This window comes from Convolutriloba macropyga, chromosome 15, assembly GCF_964194025.1.
Source record: "Convolutriloba macropyga chromosome 15, txConMacr16.3, whole genome shotgun sequence".
In the NCBI taxonomy this organism is placed as follows: Eukaryota; Metazoa; Xenacoelomorpha; order Acoela; family Convolutidae; genus Convolutriloba; species Convolutriloba macropyga.
Window position 1 is genome coordinate 18,362,020 of NC_134482.1, and position 11,794 is coordinate 18,373,813.

Here is an 11,794-nt window from a genome sequence, read left to right on the forward strand (position 1 = left end):
TAATGAATAATACACAGAGAACAGTAGATGAATGTAGAATACAAAAATTTGGTGATAAAATGACAACAACAAAAACAAGTAAGATTAGTCTAAACACATTTGATGATAAAAGATTTTATGTAAATAATATTAAAAGCTATCGTCATGATGAGAATCTATATCTATTCAAAAGAGATTTAATAAAAATGATCCACCAAGCATCAGTGAAACTGCTTCGCAGATCATTAGATGGAGACAAAGACCTACTGGTTAATAATATTCTAGAACTAACCATTAATGATGATAGAAAGTTAATTGAAGTTGCTATTATATTATATAATGAGCTTCGCTAATTTTTATAACAAATAATTATAGACCTAATTCATTCATTACATCCATAGGGTTGGTAGTTAGTATATTATAAATCATTATCTGAGCCATATATTTTTACATAGTGTCTCCCATGATTGTATTCTTATGTAGTGTAGCTCCAGCTATTATATTTTTATTATATTCTAGAAATTTTATTATCTTCCCAGCTCCATCTACATATTTAGAATAAGTTGAAATTATTAAATCATCATGATTTGGTTCCTTAATATGATCAATAAACTCATCTATAGTATTACAACGTCTTTTACAAGCTAAACATCTTTTTAGAATAAGAGAGAAGCTGTTTTCATTATCCATTTTTTACTCTTATTATAATTTTTCAATACATATAAAATGACTAAACTAGATAAACAGATAGAATTAAACAATCTAGAAAAACAAAACAGAAGAAATAGATTAGAAGATAAATTAAAACAACACAAATATTATGGTGAAATAGAAGAGTTATTTGATCTTCTAACCAAAACTATCAGTGAAAACAATGAACGAAATCTAGCATTAAGTGAACAAACATTAAGAGCAATAGATTGGCAAAATCAAGAGTTAGATAAACAAACTAAGATGATTGGTGAAAGTGCTTCGCAGATCGAGCAAGCTTCCAAGATGGGTGAAACTGCTTCGCAGATTGGTGAAACGTTAAAGGGGACCATAAAGCAAACTCAATATATAGCACCAGTTTATGTTGATACAAAAACAGCCAAATTTCTTCATGACATGGGGGCTCAAACTAATCCTCAATTAAAATTAGAACTCGTAGATTTACCTAGTAGGAGATATAATTTGAATGGTGTTGATATAACTCTAGAGCAGGGTGCATTTTTAGTTAGAGATAATGTCTATGAGTTTTCAGAAGGATTTATTGATTTTCTTACTAAAACAAATGTAACATATGATGATAAGGTTGAGGAAGATGAAAACAAAATTAAAAGGTTTTTAAAGGATATTAGATATGATTTAGGAAAAGGGGATAAGAAAAGCGCTAGATATAGAACAATAAAACGTATAATGGAGGTAAGAGATGATATATTTGGCAGGGGATTAAATGGCAACCCAAATAATATAGTAGAAAGACTAGAATTATTAATACTAGAAACAAAAGCTGGTCATGATGGATTATATGATGAAATGCTAGATATATCTAAGCAACTATTATCTATGAATATTATTAATCAAGATCAACTAGATAATTTTGTTTTTAACTATGGTAAATGAATAATGATGGAAAAACAACTAGCTAAAGAAGTATTCAGTCCTCAAATAACAAAGTTTAAAAGACAAAGAACAATACCACTATATAAAGATGAAACATGGTCAGCTGATTTAATTGATAAGTCATCTCTAAGTAAATACAATAATAATATAAGTTTATATTAACAGTTATAGATATATTCACAAAATATGCATGGGCTATTCCTTTAAAGAATAAATCTGGTTTATCTATAACTAATGGTTTTAAAACAATCCTATCAGAAGGACGAAAACCAGAAAAATTATGTGTAGATAGAGGTAGTGAGTTTTACAATAAAACATTTAAATCTTTACTTAAAGAATATGGAAGCGGCAAAGCCGCTTCAGGGATAGAGCTATATTCTACTTATAGTGATTTAAAGGCTGTGTTTATAGAGAGATTTAATAGAACTTTAATACACATAATAAATAAACCAATGTTCATCAATGGAGATGGTAATTGGGTAAATATATTAAATGATGCTGTTGTAAGATATAACAATAACATTCACTCAACTATTAATATGACACCAGTTGATGCTTCTAATAATCCTGATTAAGTTAAATACACTTTTAGTTTTAAGAATATTAAGGGTAAACTTAACGTTGGTGATTATGTTAGAAATGTAGATAAACGTAATATCTTCTCTAAAGGTTACATTTTTAATTGGAATAGAGAATTGTTTAAAGTGAATGAAGTTCTAAAAACACATCCACCAACATATAAAATAGAAGATATTAATGGAGAGATAATGGAAGGCAAATATTATGAACAGGAACTATTTAAATCTGAGTTTGATTTTGAAACTAATAATAAGGTTTTAGAATCATTAGACATATTTCATACTGTAAACAAATACAATGATGACAAGAAATAGATTTAACTAAGCGAAACATCCATCATAGAACCCACTTCTCGGATCAACATCAATAAACAACTTAACACTAAGTAAGGCTCGTGGGTTATTCCTAGAAGAAAATGATAATATTGATATGAAGGATACCTATAAAATTACAAATGTTCATCCTCCAATAGATGAAAAAGATTCAGGCTACTAATAAATTTAACAACAATATTAACATTATAAAAGATATTAGAAATTATTATGAAACTGAAACTAATAACTATAATAAAAAGTTAAGTAGATATAAGAATTATATTAACATAGCTGAGATAACAGAAATAGTATTATCATCAATAGCAACAATTGCAACAACAACATCAGTTTCATTAACAGGTATAGGATTACCTTATTCTATACCAACAGCTTTTGCTACAGCAACTGTTTGTGGCTCATTATCAAAAACAGTTAATACTAAAATTATAAAGTATTCACAAATGTATATTTTAAGTAAACAGTTTAGTGATAAGTTTAATAAACTATATAATAAATCAATGAATGATAATAAAATAGATAATGATGAGTATAATGAATTTGTTAAGTTAAAAGAAGATTATAAGAAGAACAAGAAAAACAAGCTGAGTATTTTTTTTAGATTAAAGATATTAGTGCTTAGTAATAACAATGTTTTTAGTAATAATAATTTTAGTATTAATATTTATCGATAAATATATAATCATAATCATAGCTATAATCATAAACATAATCATAATCATAATCATAATCATAATCAGATATTGTCATTGATTTATTCCTTCTACACAAAACACAATTACCTTTCAACATTTTAGTACCTTTGGAAGTGATAGCTCCTCTTATATTAACAGTACCACTATAATGTCTACCTCCAACACAATATGAATTAGTTTTGAACTTATTTAAAAGACTCATTTCTATATATAAAAAATAATGGAAGTTAAAAAGTATAATCCCTTTGTTGTTATTAAGCCTAAACCCAAGCCTAAGCCCAAGGTTAGACCTAAGCCTAAGATTAAGCTTGGAGCTGGACGCTCAGCTCTAGAGAATAAAAAGAAATTAGACATTATTTATGCTAAAAGTTTTGTTAATACTAATAAGAAATAGTTAGGTATTAACAAGAGTAACAATTAGAGCTGACTAGCTATAAGTATAATTATAAGTATATGGTTATGTATAAGTAAAAGTATATAATTATAACAATAACTATATTATACTATAATTATAATATATCGCTAGAGTTATATCTAAAATTATAATTATCGCTAGAGTTATATCTAAAATTATAATTATCGCTAGAGTTATATCTATGACTTAAATTATATCTATGACTTAAATTATATCTATGACTTAATTTATATCTATGATATTATGTCTACCATCTTATTACCATCACTATTCACACTAATAACCTTTCTAGTTAATACTAATGCATGACATGTAACATCTGCAACTGCAGCACTAAATTTAAAATTAAGTTGTATTGGTTGTGGACCTATATGATCCCTTTGATATCTAGTATCGAATACATATATTCTATAATTACTTTTGAATGTTCTATGATTTATATATGGTTTTATATTATGTGGTAGCCCATTATAATCTTCATTAAAGCTAACAATCTCTTTAAAAGCCTCATTATAATTATTGGTTCCATAATTAATATTCATTCTATCCTCGGGATAAAACTCACTACCAATCTTACAATAAGATTCAGTAACTTTCATTATATCAAATGTACTTGCATCATGAGTTTGTTCATTAACATTATTATTTTCAAAACCAACTATTATATATTGTGGTCTTTCCGTACCACTTTCCATACCTAGATCAAACAAGAAGTTAGTAGCATTGGGCACATTATAAAATGTCTTTCTTTCATAATAGCTAAAGTCTACATTATTCTTTTTACTTAAACTTTTTGCACAATAATTCTGTTATCATTACTAGGATCAATACTAGGTACACACCATGATATATCTCTAAATTCTATGTTACCATCATTGGCAACTGCACCAGGATTAGCATTAACTCTATATAGAGCTCTATCATTATTATTTCTTTTTAAAATTAGTTTAAGTCCTAAACCATATATAATCTTTTCTAAATCATTTACGAAACCAAATAGATCACTCATCTTAATCATCATATACATGTGTCCTCGTTGTGCAGCAATATGGTCACCTTTAAGTTGACTATCTCTATTACCTTGATTTCTAACAAAACCACTCTCATATTCATCACCAGTACTAGTTAATAACTTATACATCAATAGATTAGGATGACAATGATCTATATATTCAATAGTCCTACCACCACTAGTTTCAAGCTTAATTGAACTAAACAATGCCATCATACCATAATTAACTAATCTGATATTAGCATCATTAGCAAATACACCCACAGCACCATCTGATACAACAAACTCTATCTCTAGGTAGGAATCACGCAAATTTAAGTGATTCTCTTCTCTATTGAGTATGATATTAATATTGGTATTTATCGTATTCATTGTTGCCAGGTTATTTGGTTTATATTTTATAATCTTACTTTTATGTATATCATTTTTGTAACCATAAGTTGCATCCAAATTAAAATCCATTTTTTTAGATAAAAAATGACAGACAACTTGATTCTATATGAACTACAAAATATACACGAAGCTTTAACTAAAACTAAAGAAGAGTATACACTTAACTTTAGAATGATAAAACCAACAGAAAAGTTTAACTTTAGTGAACCTATACTTAATACAACAAAGTTAGGTTTAATTAGATTATCTGTTTATAATTCGGTGTTTAATGTGAATAGGAGAAATAATCAATTCGTATATGCTAGTACTGTTATAGAAGATGATGAAGCTTTACATCAGGCTTTTAGCTCTGACCCTAACCTTAACCCTATCTCTACCTCAAGCCCAAACATTACATCTAGACTTAATCATAATTATAAAGGAATCCCGTTGCTATATTCAACTTTTACACCGGGAGCATATGAGTTAACTGATATAGCAGAATTAATAAAAGAAGAAACTGATGGTAATGTTATAATAGAACCTGATAAGAATACGATGAAATGTTTAATTGAAATAAAACAAGGAGCACTCAGTTTTGATATAGAAAACTCACTAGCCTCATTACTAGGATTTAGAAAAATAATTTATAAAAAAGGAAGATATAAATCTCAGAAAATTATTGATATTATGGGTTTTAGTACTATTAACATTCATTGCAATATTATATCTGGAGCTAAAGATAATGGTAAAGATACAGACATACTATATACTTTTAATCTAACAGAACCACCAGGTTACTTGATAAATATTATACCAACTAATACCTTATATCAAAATGTAACTAAAGATAGAATAGAATATGTAGAATTTCATATTAAAGATGAGCATGGAAGACCTATAGACTTTAATGGTGATGTATTAAGTTTTATTTTACATCTGCTGTAACCAGCAACTTCGTTGGTCTAGTTTAGTCTTTATCTTTATGACTTAACTTAAACTAAACTACAAAATTTTCCTATCCCAATTAATTCTTAGTTTACCATTAATATTTTTATTTTTAGTTATATCAATGACAATATAATTATAAGGCTCTTTCTATACCTTATTACATATATAGAGCAAAATCATTATAACTAAGTTCAACATTATTAAAGAAATCTTGATATATGGATGCTAGGACTTTACCTCTCTGTTCAAATAAAATAAACAGATTACAGTTCTCTCTAACACTCTGCCTATCCAGAGAGAACAGGTTTTGATTAAGATATATCATATTACAGTTATTATGTCTACCTCTACAAAAGTATTCATTAATAACTGGTTCTTTGGCTCTAACATCATCAAATATCATTAGTTTCTTTAAGTTTTTGGGTAGTTTATTGGGAGATGGTAAATCTTTTATATCTTTAATAAATTCAACATCTGCTTTTGGGTTTATTCTTTCTATACCATGGTACTGATCACCAGTAGGTCCAATGATGTATAGCTTATCAAAATATATACTAGCTAGAATTAGTTTTTTTAATAAGAATGTCTTACCACATTCACTAGGACCAGATATTATACATCTAAAGTTATCCGGGAATGCGGCTTCAGTAATTTTATCATCATCATTTAACCATGAATATAGATCATCATTTATGTTTACATATATCGGTGAAACCGATTCACGGATAATATTAGTAGGACTATTACTAATGCTATTACTATTGCTATTCCTATTAGATTTACTCCTTTGATATTTTTCATCAAATAGATATATAAAATTATCATTATCATTATCATTATCATTATCATTATCATTATCATTATCATTATCATTATCATTATCATTATCATTATCATTATCATTATCATTATCATTATCAATGACATTATTCTTATCTTTAACATTATCATTATCATTAACATTATCATTATCATTATTAGCAAAACTACTTCGTATATCATTAACATTATCATTAACATTATCCTTATCTTTATCACCACCTCTACTACAACTTAAACAAGAACACTCATTATATATTCCCGGATATTTACATTGATTAACTAGAATATTCAAAGCACTTTTAATTCTAAATCCTCTATCAATAAGATAGATCATATATAAACAATAAGCCCCACAAAAAGATTCATCATATTGTTGTATTCTCTCATTAGAGCCTAGATCAACATATTCTTCTAAAAATAAAGGTGGAGTTTCTACACCAAAACTATCAAAGTAGTATGTTGGACCACCTTCTCTTCTTATAACTAAAACCCAATGCGTACCTTTAGTTGGATGTAGATTTACAATAATGTTAGAGTTAGGTTCACTTACCATTTCTGGTTTATCATCTCTCATTACAATCTCAATTGGTGTTAGACTTATATCTTTACCTATATCTTTTATTCTGATATCACTCATAGCATTATTATCAATATTAAATTTATTATTGAATTCCTCAAAAGTTAGGATGAGCATTTTTATATAATAAATTTATTAAATCTAAGTCTAATTATAAGTCTAAGTCTAAATCTAAATCAAATCTATATTTATTATATAAAAATGGAAACAGGTAGTGCAGTTTTTATTTTTATTATTATAATTGGAATTTGTTATATAAAATATGATTCAAGACCAAGTAAATATACAAAACTAGAAGAAAGTTGTGGTGGATTTATGAATAGGAGTCTAGTTAGATTTGAATATGAAAAGTCACCATTACATACTATTGTTTATGGTGGAACTGGTACAGGCAAAACATATTTTAATAGACAATATTTAAAGTTATACTCAGTCCAAAACCAAGATCAAGATCAAGATCAAGATCAAGATCAAGATCGAGCTCAAGTTCAAGATCAAGATCAAGATCAAGTTCAAGATAAAGTTCAAGTTCAAGATCAAGTTCAACATCAAGTTCAAGATCAAGTTCAAGATCTGCGAAGCAGTTTGGTAAACCACGAACAAAGTTCGTTCACTGATCAAGTTCAAGATCAAAGGTCCATAGTTATAGTTTGTGAAGATGACAGAGACTGGATAGATCCTGAGTCTAATAAGTTTTTTACTGGGTTTAATAAATCTGATATAAATATGATCACAAAAAATAATATGCATAAATTTCAAAATTGTGTAATAGTACTTGATGATATGGGTGATAGGTTAAATAATGATATAGGTTATTATTTTACTGAAGATAGACATTATAATATTCAAATGATTGTAATGTGTCATAAACCAGCTCAAATAATTAATACACCAAGAATGAGTTGTGATACTATTTATTTAACAACTTATAATGTACCTGACCTATTTAAAAACTTTAATGAGATATATAAATGTGAACATGACTTCAATAAAATAATTAGTGAATTAATTAGTAGCTATTATAATTATACAGATGGAATGTCAGATGATCTTCGTTATGGTATAATTAAATATAATAAAAAGGAAAATACTTTTATTTGTAGTAGTAGTAATAGAACAATGATATATGATTCAAGAGTTGGTTTCCTTGATTTAAAAGCTCTTAGTTTAAAAGATGATTTAGAAAGGGAAGACATAAATAAACTTATATCATATATGAAACCACTAATGATTAATGCAACAGATGGAAATGTTATTAATCATGATAATTATCAGTTTTATTTTAATAAACTTTAAATAATGTTAAATACAGAATGATGTTTTAACTAAAGAAATGATTATGGGAAAGGGTATCAAAATTTTATCAAATATTGGTGGAATTATAGGCGCAGGTTTATTTATATTTAATTGTTTTTATCCTAATTCAATATCAAAAAATGTTGGAACTGTAGCAATGGGAGCAAGTACAATGTTGAGAAGAGTAAATACATTAGTTAATGTTGAATATGGAGAAGAGTTGGAAAGTGAAACACGAAATACAATCTGCGAAGCAGGTTCCCTGATACAAGAGGAATATATAGATCAGTGTAACTATGACTTCGTCAATGAAGAGATGGGAATTTTGAATAGAAAGGGAGGAAGGTTTTTAAACAAACTGTATATAAATAATGAAGAATTTAGAGAAGAGATTATAAATTTTATTAAAGATAAAAAAGAATTAGACCCTGATTTGATTTTAGATAGGAGATTTAAAACTAATACACTCAATATTTTAGGAAATAAATATTTAGCAGAGTGTATCACATCTAAAGATAATACTAAAGATTTAATTGAAATCATGGCTAAATATTACCCTGTGAAGGATTAGGTAAATATTATAGTTTACCCTATTATAACTGCTTTTACAATGTTTAGAGTGTAACCATAAATGTGGAAACATTGCTGTTTTAAAATATCATTATGAATCAATTCATAAAGATAAACTGATAAATGTATGTGTGGTAATATAATATTAAGTGGTATTTGTGCTAATGATTTTTCTCCATGGGGTTGTTCTTTAAAAAATGAATCTAGTTCTAGTTCGAATTCTAGTCCTAACCCCAGTTCTAATTCTAATTCTAATTCTAGTTCTAACCCTAGTTCTAGTTCTAGTTCTAACCCTAATTCTAACTCTAATTCTAACCCTAGTTCTAGCTCTAGTCCTATTTCTGGTTCTGGTTCTGGTTCTAACCCCAGTTGTATTTAATTGTTTTTATCCTAATTCAATATCAAAAAATGTTGGAACTGTAGCAATGGGAGCAAGTACAATGTTGAGAAGAGTAAATACATTAGTTAATGTTGAATATGGAGAAGAGTTGGAAAGTGAAACACGAAATACAATCTGCGAAGCAGGTTCCCTGATACAAGAGGAATATATAGATCAGTGTAACTATGACTTCGTCAATGAAGAGATGGGAATTTTGAATAGAAAGGGAGGAAGGTTTTTAAACAAACTGTATATAAATAATGAAGAATTTAGAGAAGAGATTATAAATTTTATTAAAGATAAAAAAGAATTAGACCCTGATTTGATTTTAGATAGGAGATTTAAAACTAATACACTCAATATTTTAGGAAATAAATATTTAGCAGAGTGTATCACATCTAAAGATAATACTAAAGATTTAATTGAAATCATGGCTAAATATTACCCTGTGAAGGATTAGGTAAATATTATAGTTTACCCTATTATAACTGCTTTTACAATGTTTAGAGTGTAACCATAAATGTGGAAACATTGCTGTTTTAAAATATCATTATGAATCAATTCATAAAGATAAACTGATAAATGTATGTGTGGTAATATAATATTAAGTGGTATTTGTGCTAATGATTTTTCTCCATGGGGTTGTTCTTTAAAAAATGAATCTAGTTCTAGTTCGAATTCTAGTCCTAACCCCAGTTCTAATTCTAATTCTAATTCTAGTTCTAACCCTAGTTCTAGTTCTAGTTCTAACCCTAATTCTAACTCTAATTCTAACCCTAGTTCTAGCTCTAGTCCTATTTCTGGTTCTGGTTCTGGTTCTAACCCCAGTTGTAGCTCTAGTTCTGGTTCTGGTTCCATCTATGACTATAACTCTAACTCAGATCCTAACCCCAACCCTAACCCTAACCTTATCCCCCAACCCTAACCCTAACCTTAACCCCAGCTCAGAAGTATTGACTGGATGTTGTTATAAATGTAATTATATAAAACCACTAAATAATTTTGATGAGGGTAAGTATACTTGTAGAAGTTGTACTTCAGCTAAAGTTAATTGTCCATATTGTACTTCTGTTGTCAGATATGATGGGATACGGGCTCATGTAAAGAAACAACATCCAGATATAGAATTGACTAGAGGATTTAGTAGAAATCTGCAAAGCAGGTTCCCTGATATAACTGATCGGTGTAACCGCTTCGTGGATAAAACAATTAATCCTAGTTGGCAAAGTCCTAGAGCTGTAAGTCCTTTAGTTATTAACCAAACAGAGGAAAGTTGTTCATGTAAATACTATAATTTCGTATCATTTCTTATTAATAATGGAATAAATATAGAAAAAATAAAAGAAAATATAATTTTATTGAAAAGTAAAGGTAATTTGAAATAAAAAGTATAAAAAAATATCAAAAAAGAGGGATTCACTATTTAAGAGCGAAAAAGAGCGATCTTTTCTACTGGGGATCACTCCAAATAAGAGTGAATCACTCTTAAAGAGTGAAATATAAATTTTGCTTTGATTTTTTGATTTTTTGTTTTATTTTTGATTTTAATTTTAATTTTTTATTGAATTTAGAGCTAATATATAGTAGTGGATAAATCAAGGGATTCAACAAACAGTAAAATTTGGCCCGATTCGACATGCGCGATTAGCGTTAGGAGAAAGGGACAAGTTTTGCTGGTGGTTGAATCCCTTGTTTTATCCACTACTTAAGTGAAACTTCGTTAATTTGATTTTCGAAATGAGCAGTTTCACAGAAACAGTTTTTTAATTGGATGTTTATATCTCGAGAGTGATTATACAACTGTCACATTTAACAAAATGTATCTTATGGACATATTACGAAATCATCACCTATATGTACTATTTTATCACTCTGTTGTACACTACGTAGAATCAAGATAGAGGAAAAGAGCGGAGGAACAACAATACGATTTTCAATTTAGTATCAAGTGGCTCACGTCCAAAAAAATCAAATAACACCATAGGCATGCTTTTTTTTGTCACTAGTATAGACAGAGGAACGTAACCCATTTCGCAAATTATGAACAAATTATTAGCTTATTATTTTATTAGCCCAGTTTTATTTGTTACTACTTGAGACACAATCTGAAGACCTAATTGTTCTCTTGAACAAGTATATGGGTAATTGTAAGGCTGCTAATGATGTTTCTAATCCACAAATAGTATCTAGAGGTAAATTTCTGAAAATTT

The 11,794-nt window shown here is 28.0% G+C and overlaps 3 protein-coding genes across 4 annotated transcripts in view; 1 reads left to right on the forward strand and 2 right to left on the reverse strand.

Annotated features, from left to right (window-relative positions):
- Window positions 1–11,794, forward strand: part of LOC142354325 (ras-related protein Rap1-like) — a 519,643-nt gene that overhangs the window by 443,456 nt on the left and 64,393 nt on the right. The window lies entirely within an intron of this gene.
- LOC142354324 (uncharacterized) overlaps window positions 1–11,794 on the reverse strand; it is a 498,674-nt gene that overhangs the window by 59,162 nt on the left and 427,718 nt on the right. The gene's annotated exons all lie outside the window — the stretch shown is intronic.
- The window catches only part of LOC142354323 (nicotinamidase-like), a 496,312-nt gene that overhangs the window by 56,806 nt on the left and 427,712 nt on the right, over window positions 1–11,794 (reverse strand). The window lies entirely within an intron of this gene.